The sequence below is a fragment of the Giraffa tippelskirchi genome, chromosome 4, assembly GCF_054371585.1.
Source record: "Giraffa tippelskirchi isolate mGirTip1 chromosome 4, T2T-mGirTip1v1.2.pri, whole genome shotgun sequence".
In the NCBI taxonomy this organism is placed as follows: Eukaryota; Metazoa; Chordata; class Mammalia; order Artiodactyla; family Giraffidae; genus Giraffa; species Giraffa tippelskirchi.
The window spans coordinates 89,671,086-89,690,812 of record NC_137278.1 but is presented as its reverse complement, the minus strand read 5'-3'; the positions used below and the strand labels follow the sequence as shown (position 1 = coordinate 89,690,812).

The 19,727-nt window shown below is 35.6% G+C and overlaps 1 protein-coding gene across 10 annotated transcripts in view; it reads left to right on the top strand.

Moving 5' to 3' along the window:
- The window catches only part of EXOC6B (exocyst complex component 6B), a 760,794-nt gene that overhangs the window by 273,203 nt on the left and 467,864 nt on the right, over positions 1-19,727 (top strand). The gene's annotated exons all lie outside the window — the stretch shown is intronic.

Genomic DNA, 19,727 nt, shown 5'->3' with positions numbered 1-19,727 from the left:
ACCTCTAATATGATGTTATTTGCCACCTGTGAATTTGGCAGAGATATTCAAAAAGTGATAGTGTACCATGACCAAAATATTGAGAAACAACCTTTTTTTTACATTGGAGAAAGTATTAGAGAGTGAAAGAAAATTTGAGGATACACATCAAAACTTTAAAGCCTTTACTTAGAATTTGAAGGTTGACTGATTATCCTAGTTAAAATGATCAAGGGTGTGTGCAAAGGTCTGGTTATAAGGATATACTCTGCCCTAGGTCAATAAAAACTGGAACCTGCTTAGATCTCCACCATTAAATAAGTCATTGTGTGTTTATACAGTAAAAAAATATGCTGAAATGGTTTTCTGGACGACAAGTAAGTTTTCAAACTTAAATGTGCTTCAGAATGACTAGAACCCCATCTTCAGAAATTCTGTTCTGTCAGGTCCAAGGTGGGGCCATGAATTTGCAATTGATCAACATCTGCTTGTCTGCGGACCGTATTTTGAGGAGCACTTTTTAAAGAGAAATATTTAAGGAAAGAATAGAGATTATCAAAGCGTTTATAATGTGATTCCACTCTTGTAAGTGAAATAAGTAACATTCATTTGTAAAAGTGTTGAAATAATAGACACCAAAATGTTTGTAATGGTTGTTTTTGTATGATGGAGATATGGGTGATTATGTTTCTGCTTTTTGTTAATGTGTGTTTGTAAAACTTTCATAATGAAGAAATTTTTAAATAATGGAAAAATTGAAACAACTTAAAAAAACAAAAAGATGAGGTAGAAGACTTAATTCTTTTCAGGTTGAACATGAGAACTAAAATCTCAAGCTGTAAGTGATTCCTTTCTCCTCTACCATCTCCCACATACAATTAGTTGTAAAGATGTATCAATTTTACTTTATAAATGTTTCTTTAATCTTTTCGTATTTTGCCATTCCTTCAGCCACCACTTCATTTAGTCTGTTATAATCTCACTGTTGGGTTTCTGGAATAGAATCCTGATCTGTTTCCCTTATTTCCATTCTCATTCCCTTCCAAATCCATTCTTTGCTCAGCAGCCAGAATAATCTTTATAACATTAAAAATTGAAGGATTAAGCATGTATTGTGTTTTAGTTGATAGAGTAAAATCCAGACTCTTACCTTACCTCTCTTGCTTATCTTCATAATTCTCTACTTCTGCTTTCCAGGGATTTTGAGCTCCTTTTATTTTAGATCATGTAAGATGTATTTTAGTTTCACTGTTCAGGTCTGAACACTTTTCCCCCCACTCTTTGTGGGTCTTATCCTTTCACTTCACCCTTGACCTAACTAACTCCTAGTGATTTCAGCATAAATGTTGTTTCCTTTGTTGAGTTTTGTCTAAGGTGTTTCTTCACCATACTACTTCCTAATTCTATTAAGCACCGTTTCTGTGTACTTACATGGTATTCTTATCAGAAGACCTTCCACATTGCATTTTAGTTGCTTCTTGTCTGTATTGCTTATTTACTGTAAACCTTCAGAGGGTATAGAGATCAGTGCCTGGTATAGAGAAGGAGCTTCAGAAATAATTAATTGTTCATGACTGAGTCAATGAAGGAAGAATGAAACATGAAAATGAGGTGTAGAGATGCATTGATGTATAAATAAGTATAACTCATGTAACCTGCTCTGGCTAGACTGGAATTCTTTTACTTCTTTGTGTTACTAGAAGTGAAACTTGGAAAGAATTTGGAGGAGAATTATCCTAACGATTATGAGCTAGAAAGAAGAACCAATGAAGCAAAGTTAAAGGAACTAAGAAAATTATGAGTAGCTTGAAAGTTAGCAGTATGACCTAAAGCTGTATATAAATATATGCATGCACAGTTAATTTTCTAGAAATATATTGATTAGCTAGCTATTCCCCACCTTTTCATGAGGAAAGATAATTTGATTCTATAGCAGAATTTACATTTAGTATATGGGGGAATACTTAATGGCTGCCAATAAATCCTGAATTTATTTTACAATATGAAGCAATGGGATGTGCCAACTTTTGTTTTAATTTATAAAAATCCTTGTAAGTAGAGAAGTCTTGTTGAGAAAAATAGATAAAGGTGGTTTCTGATGTTCATTTTGTCAATCAGTAAAATACAGATAATAGTAGTGCCTAAATATTATGGAAATGTAAAACTAAAATTTCTCCTCCAAAGAAGTTGTTCAGAATTGAGTATTGTTGATACCAAATAATTTTCTGACTAATCTCTGGAATACCCTCACTAATTTACCCTCAAGATTTAAGAAATTTTAGCTTTAAATCTATGGAGAAAATTCTGTCAAAATCTGAGATGTTAATAATCAATATATGAAGAGCTATTTTGGGAGTAACATGAGCCTAGCAATGTTGACTTGAAGAAGTGAGTGATGTGTATCCTATATAATCAACAGAATGTAAGGTTTAGCTTTCTCTGCAGCTGCTGGCGACACATTTAATTAATACTGAAGCAATTATCTTGACAAGTAAATCAAACTCAGTTAGATCTCAATTAGAACATTAACATTTTCTAAAATATTGTATGGTTGCCAGATGGTTACACTTCTTTTTAGCCTCCCACCCCCTTTGTTCTTTTAAAGATTGACTTTCCCACTACTGTGTCTATTAGGTATAATCACTCAGTTTTGTTTACTTATTTTGGGGAGGAAATTTGAAATTGAAGTGTATATCAAAATTCTCTTCCTAACAATGTGTAGTTTTGTTTTATAGAAGTTTGCAAAAGTAACAGATACTCACCTATAAAATTAACAAATTCTAATTAGAGATTTTAGATTACTTAGGAAGAGGTTTTTAGAAAGTATTTGATTCATACCCTTGCCAGAGGCAGCCCAAATTACAACTGGATCTATATATCATTTCTGTCATATTTATATTTTGTCTTTGAGTAAAATGGAATCATAGTATTTTTAGACTTCGTAAGTGTAGGCATTCCGATTACTAACTGTTATGTAATGCCCAATAAATAAGAAATTATAACATCTTCTACTCTTCAATTAGTTATGCTTAGAACAACTTTGTCTTCAGAGGTTTTCCTTTTTAGTTCTTTTGAAGGTCAACTAAATTTATATCAATTCAGGTCCAGCTATTTCACCTCCATCTTAAATTTAATTTCTTGCATCCCTTCTTATCTGAGGAGGCCTTACAAATAGCTGCAAAAAGAAGAGAAGCAAAAAGCAAAGGAGAAAAGGAAAGGTATACCCATTTGAATGCAGAGTTCCAAAGAACAGCAAGGAGAGATAAGAAAGCCTTCCTCAGTAATCAGTGCAAAGAAATAGAGGAAAACAATAGAATGGGAAAGACTAGAGATCCTTCAAGAAAATTAGAGATATCAAGGGAACATTTCATGCAAAGATGGGCTCGATAAAGGACAGAAATGGTATGGACCTAACAGAAGCAGAAGATATTAAGAAGAGGTGGCAAGAATACACAGAAGAACTGTACAAAAAAGATCTTCATGATCCAGATGATCACGATGGTGTGATCACTCACCTAGAGCCAGACATCCTAGAATATGAAGTCAAGTGGGTCTTAGGAAACATCACTATGAACAAAGCTAGTGGAGGGGATGGAATTCCAGTTGAGCTATTTCAAATCATAAAAGATGATGCCGTCAAAGTGTTGCACTCAATATGCCAGCACATTTGGAAAATGCAGCAGTGGCCACAGGACTAGAAGAGGTCAGTTTTCATTCCAATCCCAAAGAAAGTCCATGTCAAAGAATTCTCAAACTACTGCACAGTTGCACTCATCTCACACATTAGCAAAGTAATCTCAAAATTCTCCAAGCCAGGCTTCAACTATCTGTGAACCATGAACTTCCAGATGTTCAAGGTGGATTTAGAAAAGGCTGAGGAACCAGCATCTACTGGATCATCAAAAAAGCAAGAGAGTTCCAGAAAAACGTCTATTTCTGCTTTATTGACTATGCCAGAGCCTTTGACTGTGTGGATCACAATAAACTGTGGAAAATTCTGAAAGAGATGGGAATACTAGACCACCTGACCTGCCTCTTGAGAAATCTGTTTGTAAGTCAGGAAGCAACAGTTAGAACTGGACATGGAACAACAGACTGATTCCAAATAGGAAAAGGAGTATGTCAAGGCTGTATATTGTCACCCTGCTTATTTAACTTATGTGCAGAGTACATCATGAGAAACACTGGGCTTGAAGAAGCACAAGCTGGAATCAAGATTGCTGAGAGAAATATCAATAACTTCAGATATGCAGATGACACCACCCTTATGGCAGAAAGTGAAGAAGAACTAAAAAGCCTCTTGATGAAAGTGAAAGAGTACCCTGTATCATACAGGGTGCTCTTGGCTGGTGCACCGGGATGACCTGGAGGGATGGGATGGGGAGGGAGGTGGGAGGGGGATTCTGGAAGGGGAAAACATGTACACCCATGGTGGATTCATGTCAATGTATGGCAAAACAAATACAATATTGTAAAGTTAAAAAAGAGATAAATAAACTAATTTAAAATTAAAAAAAAAGAAATAGAAAAAAAAGTGAAAGAGTAGAGTGAACAAGTTGGCTTATAGCTCAACATTCAGAAAACTAATATCATGGCATCTGATCCCATCACTTCATGGCGAATAGATGGGGAAACAGTGGAAACAGTGGTAGACTTTCTTTTTTGAGGCTCCAAAATCACTGCAGATGGTGACTACAGCCATTAAAAGATGTTTCCTCCTTGGAAGAAAAGCTATGACCAACCTAATGAGCATATTAAAAAGCAGAGACATTACTTTGCCAACAAAGGTCCATCGAGTCAAGGCTATGGTTTTTCCAGTAGTCGTGTATGGATGTGAGAGTTGGACTATAAAGAAAGCTGAGTGCCGAAGAATTGATGTTTTGAACTGTGGTGTTGGAGAAGACTCTTCAGAGTCCCTTGAATTGCAAGGAGATCCAACCAGTCCATCTTAAAGGAAATCAGTCCTGAATATTCATTGGAAAGACTGATGTTGAAGCTGAATCTCCAGTATTTTGGCCACCTGTTGCAAAGAACTGACTCATTTGAAAAGACCTTGATGCTGGGAAAGATTGAGGGCAGGAGGAGAAGGGGACGACTGAGGATGAGACGGTTGGATGGCATCAATGACTCAATGAACATGAGTTTGAGTGGACTCTGGGCCTTGGTGATGGGCACGGAGGTCTGACGTGCTGTAGTTCATGGGGTTGCAAAGAGTCAGACACGACTGAGCAACTGAACTGAACTAAACTGAACTTGGATGGAACAGTGGAATGGAATAGAATTGAAGGTTTGATCAGACCGCCTGAATTTTGAGTCCTGGCTTTTCCACTTCTTAGTAGTGAGGCTTTGGCAAGCAACTTCTGTGATCCAGAGTTTAAGGTGATAAACTTAATTTAAGGTTTATTAGCTGAAGGCTGAGTAAAGATTGGCTGTTGTTTTATTACTATCCATATACTTAATCATTGGTTTTCTTCATTCACTTTTTCAATGAATACTTGGGTAATACTAGTCTCTGTGCATGAATGCTAACTCATTTCACTCTTGTCCAACTCTTTGCGATCCTGTGGACCCTCCAGGCTTCTCTGTCCATGGGATTCTCCAGGCAAGAATACTTGAGTAGGTTGCCTTGTCCTCTTCCAGGGGATCTTCCCAACCCAGGGATCGAACCTGTGTCTCTTGTGTCTCTTGCATTGGCAGGTGGGTTCTTTACCTCTAGCGCCATCTGGAAGCCAATACTAGTCTCTAGATCACATAGATTCTTAAATTTAAAGATTTTTGATTTTATTAACTTAGCTTATGTTAGCATATGTGTAGGATTTTCAGGAAAGATGAAGTAGTCTCAAATTATTTTCTTGTTTCTGTTTTTGTCATTCTTCTATCCATTCTCCATATACTCTATGTCAGGTGTGGACATATATTTTGTTTCAAAGGCAAGAAGGCAAATACTAATTGTAAATATTTTAGGCTTTGAGGGTCACATAGTGTCGTGTATGTATGTTTTATATATATATGTATACATATATATATATATATATGTATACATATATATATATGTAAACCTCTTACTCTTGAGATATAGATTTACAGAAGATTGCAAAGATAATCCAAAGAGGCCTCATGTACCTTTCATACGTTTTCCCCAGTGATTACATCTTACATAATTATATTACACCAGGGAGTTGACATTGGTATATGTGTGTAGAGTTATGTGGTATTTTTTCACATCTGTGGATTCCTGTACCTGCCACCTCAATCTGCAGTCAAGATACAGAATTATTGCATCAATTGCAAAGAACATCATGCTTCTCCTTATCTCACCATCCCTAACTCCTGGAAACCTCTAATTTGTTTATATTTTTGTCATTTTGAGAATTTTCTATGAATAGAATGATATAGTATGTCACTTTTTGAGACTGACTGTTTTTGCTTGTTTTTCAGACAGTGTTTCATCTTATGATGTACCACTTTTTGTTTCTTGTGTGTAGTTTTTGAGGAGTTGGTTCATTTCATCTAAGTTGTGTAGAGTTGTTTGTACAGCAGTGTGGCCTACATAATCTATGGTGATGTACACTAGTTCATTCCTGATTTATACCTTTTCTCTTTCATTGTCAGTCTTGGTAGAAATTTGTCACGTTTGTCAATTTTACTAATATTTTCAAAGAACCACCATTTTTGTTTTATTGATTTTTCTCTATTATTTTCCTGTTCTCAATTTAGTTGATTTGTGTGTTTCAAATTATTTTCTTCCTTCTGCTTGTTTTGGGTTTATTTTGCTTTTCTCATTTCTTGAACTTAATTGATTTGAGATTTTTCCTCTTTTCTAATGTATACATTTAGCGCTATGAATTTACGCTATTTTAGCTGTATCCCACAAATTTTGAAGCACTTTATTTACATTTTCATTCAGCTCAGTGTATTTTTGAATTTCCTTTGAGGCTTTCTCTTTTCTCATATGTTGTTTAGAAGTGTTTTGCTTAGTTTCCAAGTGTGTGGAGATCTCTTTTCAGAGATCACACCCTCTGATTTCAGTTATTTTAAATTTGTTTACATGTGTTTTATGGCCCATAATATGGTCTGCCTTAGTCTATGTTTTGTGAGTACTTGAAAAGAATGAATATTCTGTTCTTACTGTAAGAAGTCTATGAATGTCAATTAGATCTTGTTGGTTGATGGCATTTTGAGTTGTTCTGTATCCTTGTTGATTTCTTGTCTACTTGTTCTCTGAGTTGTTGAGGTAGGGGTGTTGAATCTCAACATAAAACTGTGAATTATTTCTCTTTTCCGTTCTGTCATATGGTCTCCATTGACACTGTGCAGGGGTTCCTTGTAACTGCCCTGGCTCCCTATTCTACCTTTTCTGACAGCATCTGTAAATGAGGGAGGAGTTAGAGCACCTCATTATAGTCTGGAGGGGTGGAAGTCTTGGCTCCTCGGTAGGCTTTTGATGAGGTGGTGGTGAGCGGGGCTGCAGTTTCTTCTGTGGTATTTGGCTAGAATAGAGTGGTTACTGTGTAAGTTTTCTGTCTTGGTAGATTGCTCCTTTCCTGGTCCTTTGGCTAGAGACAGGGAACTTTTTGGCTTTCTTTTGGTCAGCTTTCATTGGCTTTTCCAGGTTCCTGGCCTTCCTAGTATCTAGTATGGTATATAGAAGTCAAAATAAAACCCAGAGAACTTACTGCCATGTTGTTTGTTGGGTCCCTTGATGGTCTACTGCATTCTTTCCTCCTCTAACAATTTCTATGTAATGTCTAGAATTTATAGCTGTAGTTAGCAGCAGCAATAGGAAAAAATACATCTGTCTTTCTGAAAGTAAAAGCCTGTTTTGTTTTACATTAATTTCTTCTAAGAGTTTTTTTGGGGGGCAGTTTTTGGTTCACAGCAAAACTGCGAGAAGGCTACAGAGATTTCTCATATCTGTGCTATCACCACATGTGAATAGCCAGCACCTCCACTATCAGCCACCTCTATTACCTTCTACCATTTTAATTGATGGATGTATATCAACACATCATATCACTCAAAGTCCAAAGTTTACATTATAGTTTGCTACTGTACATTCTGTGGGTTTGGGCAAATGTATAATGATATATATCTACTATTATAGTATCATCCAGAATATTTTCACTGCCTTGGAAATTCTCTGTGCTTTGCCTGTTCTTCACTCATCCCTGCAACCCTTGGCAAACCACTTATCTTTTTATTAACTTCATCATTTTGCCTTTTCCAGAATAATGTCATATAGTTGTAAAGTATGTAGTCTTTTTAGATTGATTTCTTTCACTAAATAATATGAATTTAAGTTTCCTCCATGATTTTTCATGGCTTGATAGCTCATTTGTTTTTAGTGCTGAATAATGTTCTGCTGCTTGGATATGTCACGGTATATTTATCTACTGAAAGACATCATGGTGGTTTCAAGTTTGGGCAGTGATAAATAAAGCTGCTGCAAACACTTGTGCAGGTTTTTATGTGGACGTGAGTTTTCAGCTCCATTGGATAGATACTAAGTAGTGCAATTGATGAATTGTATGGCAAGGGTATGTTTAGTCTTATAAGAAATTGCCATACTGTTTTCCAAAGTGGCTATACCATTTTGTATTCTTGTGCGTGCATACTAAGTCACTTCAGTTGTGTCTGACTCACTGGGTCCCTATGGACTGTGTAGCCCACTAGGCTTTTCTGTCCATGGGATTCTCCAGGCAACACTGGAGTAGGTTGCCATCCCTTGCTCCAGGGGATCTTCCTGACCCAGGGATCGAACCCATGTCTCATGTCTCCTGCATTGGCAGGTGGGTTCTTTACCATTAGCACCACCTGGGAAGCCCTTTGTGTTCCTGTCAGTAATAAATGAAAGTTCCTATTACTCCACATCTTCCTCAGCATTTGGTGTTGTCATTGTTCAGGATTTTGACCATTCTAATAGGTGGATAGTGGTGTCATTGTTTTATCATGTTTTTTGTACACTCCTTAAAAATGTTAAAAAACATTCTTAGCTCTAGGACTGTATGAAAGACTATGGAACAAATCTGGGTCATGGGCTGAAGTTTGCCAATGTGATAGCTGCCTCTATTTTTAAAGTCTCATCTTGAGTCTTTCTCGCAGTTGCTCAGTATATTGCAGCCACTGTATTATTATTATTATTTTTAATCTGCCAGTTCTTTCCTGTCTTTGGATCTTCAATCATACACTTTTGTTTTTTAAAAATTTATTTATTTTTTAACTGAAGGCTAATTGCTTTACAGAATTTTGCTGTTTTCTGTCAAATAGCAACATGAATCAGCCATAGGTGAATCATACACTTTCTTGGTGGAGATTGTTCTTATCTTTTGTCCTCTTCCATGTCTCTTGTTTATCCTTTAGACTTTAGCCTAAATATCATCTTTTAAAAACAGTCTTTTTTTACACTAAGCAATCTAAATTAGATTCCCTACACTATTTAATAAAACTGTCAACTTTTCTTTTATAGTGTTTATGATGATATCTTACTCTAAATTTTATAAGTGTGACTATTTATTTAAACTTTGTTTTTATTCTTACAAAATTGTATATTCTTCACTGGAAGAGACCCCCTACCCCCACACCTGTTTTATTCACCAGCTTACACTGCCCTGTAACAATATTTCAGTGCTTAACCCAGTAGTTGACACTTCAGCAATTTATTAAGGGGAAGTTGAAATTTTCATTTGGGTCAGCTCCAAGATAGTGTTCTAGGTGTTTTACCTATGTTTGCTAATTTTCTGTTTATAGAAATGTGTAAGGCAAACATTGTTATTCTTTTTTTATAGGTGAGGATGCTGAAGCTCTAAGACCTAAAGACATTTAATGCTGGAGAGTTAGAAAGGACCAGAGTCAGGTGGTAGTCTGAATCCAAACTTTTTTTGTTTTTAATTACACCAGTGGTTCTCACTGAGGCCTCAGAATCTTAATGACAATAGGAATGGAGTGATATTAAAATAACACAACAGCAAAATGAAACGGTATATGATCCTAACTATTTTCTTCACCATTTTGGGGGCAGGAAGACATGTGGTCAGGAATGTCCTCCAGTGTTTAGAATCCCTGCACCTCCACTTGCTGGCAGACAGAGTACTTTTGTTAGTGAAGTTGCTTAGTCGTGTCAGACTCTTTGTGACCCCATGGACTGTAGCCTACCAGGCTCCTCCATCCATGGGATTTTCCAGGCAAGAGTACTGGAGTAGGTTGCCATTTCCTTCTCCAGGAGATCTTCCCAACCCAGGGATTGAACCTGGGTCTCCCGCATTGTAGGCAGACACTTTGCCATCTGAGCCACCAAGGGCCTTAATATTTGTTCTGAGAGTCAAATTTTGTATTTTATAATTTGCTATTGAGTAAAAAAGTTAATGAGACATAAAATAAATGCTATAAAATAAAAAAGGACATATCAACAGATATACCAAAGAGAGTACAATTCATTCTAGTTGGACAGTTTAAAGAAGTTTGTTCACATCCCATTTCCTTCATTGGGAAGCCAGGGTGTAAATTAATTACAAAGCTTGGGATTTACTTCCAGGGGCCAGTTAGTGTAGACTCTTACCAGATGTAACGTATGGGTACTAAGTAGAGGGTAAACTAAGGATGTAAAAGACTATTATTAAATTTTTGCTTGTTTTCCTCAAGAATTTTGGTCTCCATGGCTATGCTTCTATAAACATTCTCAATCATACTATATATGTAGTTGTGTATCTTATACATTTACTTATAAGTGTTTTCATGTTATCTATTCCATGTAAACATCACTTTTAATGAGTGTTTTTTATTCATGTAGAGAGTGATTATGCTATATGTTAATTATTTTTACCAAATGATGGATGTTTAGATTGTTTTTAGTTTTTTAGAATTGATTTTTAGTTTTTTTAATATTAGAATATCAACAATGTGCCCATAGCCTTTTCCATATTAAGATCATTTCTTTAAGATGGATTCTGAGAAGTGGAATTATTGAGTTAAACAACATAAATATCTTCAAAACTGTTGCTGCACATTAAAGAATTGTTTTCTAAATTGATTTTTCCCATTTTACTGATATTTTCAGAGAGTTTGTTTCATTGTGCTCTTGCAAGTAGCATGTATTATTGTTTTTTCAGCATTTTAAAATTTAATAGGCATTGCTTTACTTTGCATTCCTCTAATTGCTAGTTAGAAGTAAACATTTTAACATATGTTTATCCACTAGTTATATTTCTCTTTTGTGAATTGTGTGTTCATTTCCCTTGTTCATGCTTCTGTTCTGTTGGGAGATAGTACCTAGGCTTTTTTTTTTTTTAATCATTAATTTGTGTTTACTTCACAATGTATCTTCTATTCTTTTTTCTTTGTGATTTGTTCTTGTTTTTATGTTTGGATATTTATACTTGATCTGATTTTTTAATAGTTTGAGTATTTTTATCCCTTAATTTAACTTTTTAATCCATTTGGAATTTATTTTGTTGTGCACTGTAAAGTAAAAATTTAAATTGCTTTCCAAGTTAGCATCGCCACTTATTGGATAATCCTTATATTGTATTATGAAGTTGACTCCTGTACATGCCCGTGTGTTTGTGCATTAGAGTTAAACATTACAATTGGATATAGTGAGTAGAGCAGTAGAAGTTCTATATACTAGTGATGTGGGATTATGGATACTTAATAACCTTTGACTCATTTAAGTTACATTGTTTTATACACAGAGATATACATATACGCACATACATCTGTAAACACATAATTTTATGCTTTAGAACTATGAAGAAATATTAGCCATGCTATTTTGCTTTTTCACACTGTGATATATTTTCCTTTATAGAAAAGTTGATTTTTGTAGGTGTTGTGATTAGTGACAGTATTGCAAAGTCATGATGAATGTGCTATTGTTTAGTTTTGCTATGTTAGGACATCACTTTGGGATTATTTAGTTTCGTTTAGTGATTTGATATGGTGCCAGCAGTTTTCCTTTAGGGTTGGTTGGTATAGCATTGTTACTCATATTGCTCTTTCCTCCTGAGATTTTCACTTGAGCACTAGAATTTTTTTTCCAAGGTAAAAATATAGTTAATATGCTTTAGATTGCCTTTTCTCTCACTGTAATTGTTTAATTAGCTAGCTTGGGAGTTCTTTTCTCTCTTACTTAGCTTGAGAAGTAATCCTGTATTTCCTAAATTCTGAAAGCATTATTTCAAAAATGTAAAAAAAATTTTTTTTTCTGCTTGGAAATATATACACACATTTATTATACAATACAGAAGAGTATGTAAGAGTATGTAAGAGCTGATGATCACGGAAGAAGATTTCAGAGGATTTCTGAAATTCTGAAAAGATTTCAGAAGATTTCACAGTGGAAAGGTTGGAGGACGAGGTCATGGACATGGACAGGTCGTCTTGGGACAGACATCACATATTCAGTTAACTCCAGGAATTGAGCAGGTGTGTAAATAAGTGTGGTGAGGATTGTGTAGTTCTAAAGGGATTAGCTACTGTTCAACTGTAGCTGATTATTTCATTGGGCTCAGTGTTACTAGACCTTAGTTTTTTTCTCAAGAGATACTGGAAACATGGATTTTGCATGAATTCTCTTAATTTCTAAATATTGGCAAGTCATACAATTGTGATCACTTAGGAGATCCCACAATGTGGGAATAGGCGTTCCCTTCTCCAGGAGATCTTCTTAACTCAGGGATCGAACCCAGGTCTCTCCCACATTGCAGGCGGATTCTTTACCAGCTGAGCTACCAGGGAAGCCCTGATTGGCATTTTAGTCACTGTTTATACGCAGTGAGGCCTTCCCTGGTGGCTCAGATGGTAAAGAATCTGCCTACAAAGCGGGAGATCTGGGTTTGATCCCTGGGTTGGGAGGATCCCCTGGAGAAGGAAATGGCTACCCACTCCAGTATTCTTGCCTGGAAAATTCCATGGACAGGGGAGCCTGATGGGCAACTGTCCATGAGGTTACACAGAGTCAGACACGACTGAGCGACTAACGCTTTCATACACAGTGAAGTTTTAGTTGAGTATAAAGACCAATAAGTAGAAGCTGGTTGAATATAAAGTACAATGATAAATGAATCTGTACAAACAGAAGATTGCTGCTGTTGTATAGTAGGGTTCTTTGTGTTGAGTATTGACTTTTTTTTTTTATCAGACTAAAGATATAATGAATAGGATGAATATCAGAAACAAGATTCTGAATACTCTTTATAGGGTGATAAATCTGGCTTCATCCAATAGAATAAAGTTTTGTCTTGAGTTGAAATTTTATCTTGAGTACATTGCACTGCTTTTAAGTCTATAATAATTAACTGTTAAGTCAGTTCAGTTCAGTCGCTCAGTCGTGTCCGAGTCTTTGCGACCCCATGAATTGCAGCACACCAGGCCTCTCTGTCCATCACCAACTCCCGGAGTCTACCCAAACTCATGTCCATCAAGTCGGTGATGCCATCCAACCATCTCATCCTCTGTTGTCCCCTTCTCCTCCTGCCCCCAATCCTACCCAGCATTAGGGTCTTTTCCAATGAGTCAACTCTTCACATGAGGTGGTCAAAGTATTGGAGTTTCAGCTTCAACATCAGTCCTTCCAATGAACACCCAGGATTGATCTCTTTTAGGATGGATTGACTGGATCTCCTTACAGTCCAAGGGACTCTCAAAAGTCTTCTCCAACACCACAGTTCAAAAGCATCAATTCTGCGGTGTGAGAAAAGTTTATAAGCAATGTGTGTGCATGTGTATGTGTATGTGTGTGTAGGAATCTGGTCATTTAAAAAAAAAGGCTGCATGTGTAGTTTATTACTGAATGAGGGTATTCTGTTTGGTATACATGTGGAATGTAATATTTAGCTTTTGGTGCAGCACTGTAATAGGCTACCAGTGAAGCAGAACACCTTCAGGGAAGTGAAAGTAGAGTAACTATTCAACAAAACACCACTGGCTATGGTGAGTAGTTGAAGGGCTAAAAGACATTTTTAATTTGGAAAACAGAACTTTGGGGGCCATTGATGTGACTTTATATTTTGAAAGGGTTAAACATGGAAAATTAATTAGAATTGTAATGTTTTGGCACCGATAATAGCATTAGATAGATAGAAGCTTTGGGGTTGGGGATAGATTAGGGTAAAGGGAAAAAGTGCAGGATGGGGACTAATATTTCACACTTTAAATGTATTATATCATATACTCCTATAAACATTCAATACATTAAATATTACTTGAAGAATTTAATTTTACATATAAACATTTTTATAATATAAAATATTTTTACAAATTTGCTGATTCCACATTTTCTTAAAACTGCATTTAAAAGCTAATCTCATAGTTCAGATGACTTTTATATGCCACATTTACAAAACTAATGAAGAATAATAAATGCATCTATAAAAATGTATTTATCACAAAATACCACAATAAGAAATGAGAAACCATGCAACCTGAATCTTCTATACACTACATCTTTCTGTTTCTTGTGAGCAGATTTTCCTAACTTGGCATTTTCTGATTATAAGTACATAAAGTACTGGGGATACACTATATCATTTTCTTTCAAAAGAAAAGATAGGCTTTTGCCAGACCTCTGCAGAGTACATTTGCTTCCTAGGTAGTCAGATTGTGTGTGGCAGTTGAATAACACAAACAGAAACAACTAATACTTTTCATTAACAACTCATGTAAGAACTTTTATGAGTAATTTTATTGATTTTTTTCTTTGAATATAAAAACATAGTGTATTCTGCTTGTGGCTGTCTCCATCCAAAAGCTTTTCCACCTTAGAAATGATTTCTGTGGATGGTATGCTGGTTGCATAAGAGTGTATAGCATAGTCTGTAAAATTACAAAAGTTCTGTTCTGTGAATGGTAAATTATAATATAGTGGGGCAGTGATCTCTAATGTGGCACCAGTAAAGAGAGTACTGCTGAAATGGAGAGTGTTTTTAATATCCACTTTTTAGGGTCTTCATCTCAATTAGAGAAGGAATTTGGTTTGTAGTTTGCCCTGACTTTCAGTAACCTGAGAAGTAGGGATGAAGAAAGGAACAATTTTGCATGCAGAACAGCATTCAGAGCAGCTAAAGAAAAATAATAGGACTTTGATTTTTCTGTGTGCTTACTAAAAGGCTGTTCATGAATTCTGTCCTCACCCCTTGTCTTCATAATAGCTAAGAGGGCAGTCCCTCCTTACTCAACTACAAAACATATGATATTCATCTGATATTGCTTTCTCCCTTAAATCATCAACAAATCCACCCTGTTCAGTAGAATACTGTATAAGCCTCATTAAATAGAAAATTAAAATTGCTTCTGAATACTAATATCTATCCAGTAAGGTATAGATCAGAGTCATCCCAAGATCATTGCCTAGCAAGGAGCAAATGTTAGCCCACATATTTAAAATAAACATATTTTAAAATAATAAAAAAGTAAAAAGAGGTTTCTCACATTTAAGTATATCATGGGGGTATCAGGAAAACAAAAAAAACTCCTCCTTATACTTAGCAATATTTAATAGTATGTGTAAAGTACTGTGCAAGTTCAATGCCAAAAAGTTATTAAAAGCTTAGGATATTGCCTTTAATATTATTATAGTCTACATGGGAAGACAAAGCTATTATGTGTAGAAGGAAACTAAAATGGTAGTATATAAATAGCAAGTATATAAATATTTTAGGCAATGTGTAGTAAAGGTTTTCAGTATAGGGAGAGATCACTGTTGGTGGAATGGTCAAGGAAAGCTAAATTGGAGAATTATCAGAACTTCATAGTTTTTCAGGACCTACAAAAGTCATCTTGTCTAATAATCCATTTAAGAGTTGACTAGTCTACAGTCAAATACCTCTAAAAATTAGAAACTTACCTCTTTGGATGAGGTTGAATCATCCAACGGGACTTCCCTTGTGGTTCAGTGGTAAAGAATCTGCCTGCAAATGCAGGAGATCTGAGTTTGATCCCTGAGTTACAAAGATCCCCTGGAGAAGGAAATGGTAATCCACTCTAGGATTCTTTCTGGGAAATCCCATGGACAGAGTAACCTGGAGGGCCATAGTCCATGGGGTCACAAAAGAGTCGGACACGACTTAATGACTAAACAAACAGCAACAACAATAAAATCATAAAATATCCCTCAAAATATATTTGGGAGCTATTATGCCATCTATTTATTATCTTAAGAAGAACTATATACTATTAGGAGTCTTTGGTAGTCTCTTCTAGATAACCATTTAGTGCTTCTTCTCCTCTTGATGAATCTAGCTAGGTCAGTTGCTGAAAGACCCGATCATTTCTGTAGTTGAATATGAATGAGTTCATCTGTAAGAATGAATTTAGGATATTTTTATATTTCATCATCCTATTTTTTTTAGTGAAAAACATGTGTTTTGGAATTTTAAATGATTTTTTTCTAGATTTGATGAGGTGTTCTGAGAAACGGGGAAATGCATATCTTTAAGTTACTTGATTTAGGCTGTCGTTCTGATATAGGAAAGGAAGGGCTACTGTTTAAATTCTGAATGAAGGTGAATTCAGAAGAAAGGTTTATATAAGCAGAAACTTTGAAGAATAGCCAGGACATCTAAGTTTAGGCTCTGAAACCATAGAAAAGTTAAAATAATTTGGTAAAATCCACAATAAATTCAGTTGAAACCATTGTTTTCTGTAAATGATGACGAAATGTGAATTGGAAATTAGGGCATTCCTGAAGTTAAATTTGTAATGGATCCGCTGTGGTGGTCTTGTAGCAATGGAAGGAGAATAGGCATACCCACTGATACTTATATGATTCAATATAAGACTTAAGAATCCCAAGAGAATGCATAACATTTGGGATCTGTAACAAGACTGCAGGAATTTGGAGGTAATTGGTATAGCCTGGAGCCTTTCTGGGTATATGTTAGCAAATTTTGGAAAAAAAAGTTCTCTTTCCAGATATGTTGCATAGAAGAGTTTCTGGAATGAGGACAATAGAGGAAACAAGAAACTGATGTTTCCTTGCCTTCCTTTGATGGACAGAAGAGGGGGCCAGTCTCTCCTCATTCAGAGTCTGGAAATAAATTTTGTGTGAGAGATAACTGAAATTAGTGAACCCAGCAGAGCTGTAGTTAAGAGTTTTGGACATATATTTGACTATATGATTACAGGCAAATATGAAAAAACTGTCTCGTTTGAAATTTCATAAGTGAACAAATTTTGAACAGTATTGAGTCTTTTTTTAATGTCTCTTTTTATAGAAAAGAAAAACTGTCTGTTCCTGAGCATGGAAAAAGTTGTGGAAAGACAGACCACCAGGCTATAATCATTGGTTAGAAGGTAGAAGAGTGTAGTGGTTAATACTACATAATGGACTCTGCAGCCAGACAATATGTTTCAAATCCTAACTAACTCTGTCACTCTGTGTGTAACATTCCTAACCTCTTGGTGTCTGTTTCTTCAGTTGATATGAAAGTTCAATCAGGTAATACTTTAAAGTACTCAGAATGGTGCCTGGCAGATGGTCAGTATTATATAAATGCTTTTTATAGTAAAATAGAGCAAATAAAATTTTCTTACCTTGCTCTATGGGGAGAAAATATAGAGTTACTCTTTATATCTTTGTTCTTCATTTCTACTGAGGTCTGAATTGTATTGTATTGTATTGTATTGTTAAGTGATTTTGTCATTATATTAGTGTGCTACAATTTATGGAACTGTTTTTATACTATTGGATATTTAAATTGTTTCCAACCTAAATCTTAGGCTCAAATGACTCTTTCAAAGACCTTATGTATATATTACAAAGTTGTAAAAAAAAATAAAATCTGAATCCAGCTTTAATATTTATACTTAGAATATACTTATATTTAGATATGCTTTTAATTTAAAAATATATCTGATGGCTTTCATTGAGATTGAGTAAAAATCAGTTTTCTTAACCTTAAGAATATCTGATTTTACCTTATTTTATCCTATTGAACTTTATTCCCAGAAATTAATTGTGGCTTTTGAGAGAGCCAATGTAGTGCAAAATTAAAAAAAATTTTTTATAGTTATCTCCTGTGGAAACTTTATTTATGTTTTTTGATTGAAAGACTAATGAAGGGGATATATATGAAACTGTAGTTTTGTGCCTCCTTTCTGGACTGTATCCAAATATTTAAGCAGATTATATTTAAATAGCAAATTATCACTGTTTTCACTCCCATAAATGAGACAGTAAGATTAGAACTTTTCCTAAAATTTTCATTTTTAATTTTTGAGTCTGGGTACAGTGAAAGTTAAATTGCTACATGAACCTCAGCCAATAAAATTTAGTTTAGCTCATTACCCTGATTAATGTTTATGTCTTTGTGTTAATTAACATTTATTAAACATCGACAGATAACACCATTTTTATTGATCTCTGCTGCTGCTGCTGCTAAGTCGCTTCTGTGTCCGACTCTGTGCGACCCCATAGACGACAGCCCACCAGGCTCCCTCGTCCCTGGGATTCTCCAGGCAAGAACACTGGAGTGGGTTGCCATTTCCTTCTCCAATGCATGAAAGTGAAAAGTGAAAGGGAAGTCACTTAGTCGTGTCTGACTCCTAGCGACCCCATGGACTGCAGCCTACCAGGCTCCTCCATCAATGGGATTTTCCAGACAAGAGTACTAGAGTGGGGTGCCATTGCCTTCTCCGTTGATCTCTAGCTTAGACCTTTTTTGCCCTTTGGTTTTTTTGACCATTAAAAAAAATCACCCTAATTTCTTTTATTTATCAAAGAACTTTCATTTTATTTCTTTTCCTTTGAAAATTTTATGGGTTTATATTCAAATGCCCCTTAGATTTAAAAAAAAACTGAGTCAAAAAACAAAGTACACAGTTGAGAAAATAGTAACAGTCGATGAATTATTTAACTTCTTCAAGCTCAGCTTCAGCAGTTTGTGGAACTGAGAACTTCCAGATGTACAAGCTGGGTTTAGAAAAGGCAGAGGAACCAGAGATCAAATTGCCAACATTTGTTGGATCATCTACTTATGCTTCAGTGACTACACTTTGACAGTGTGGATCACAACAAACTGTGGAAAATTCTTCAAGAGATGGGAGTACCAGACCACCATACCTGTCTCCTGAGAAACCTGAATATGAGTCAAGAAGCAACAGTTAGAACCACACATAGAACAACAGACTGGTTCCAAATTGGGAAAGGAGTACGTTAAGGCTGTATGTTGTCACCCTGCTTATTTAACTTTTATGCAGAGTACATCATGAGAAATACAGGGCTGGATGAAGCACAAGCTGGAATCGAGTTTGCTTAAAGAAATATAAACAACCTCAGATATGCAGATGATACCTTAGGCAGAAAGTGAAGAGGAACTAAAGAGCCTGTTGATGAGGGTGAAAGAGGAGAGTGAAAAAGCTGGCTTAAAACTCAACAGTCAAAAAACTAAGATCATGGCATCTGTTCCCATCACTTCAGGGCAAATAGAAGTGGAAAAAGTGGAAGCAGTGACAGATTTTATTTTCTTGGGCTCCAGAATCACTGTGGATGGTGGCTGCAGCCTTGAAATTAAAAGACACTTGCTACATGAAAGGAAAGCTATGACAAACCTTGATGGTGTATTAAAAAGAGATGTCACCTTACTGACATAGTTATATGTATCTTGTATATCCTCTAACTATCTGTGTAGTCAAAGCTATGGTTTTTTTCCAGTAGTCATGTCTGGATGTGAGAATTCATAGAGAATTCTGAGTGCCAAAGAATTGATGCTTTTGATTTGTGGTGCTGGAGAAAACTCTTGCGAGTTCCTTGGACT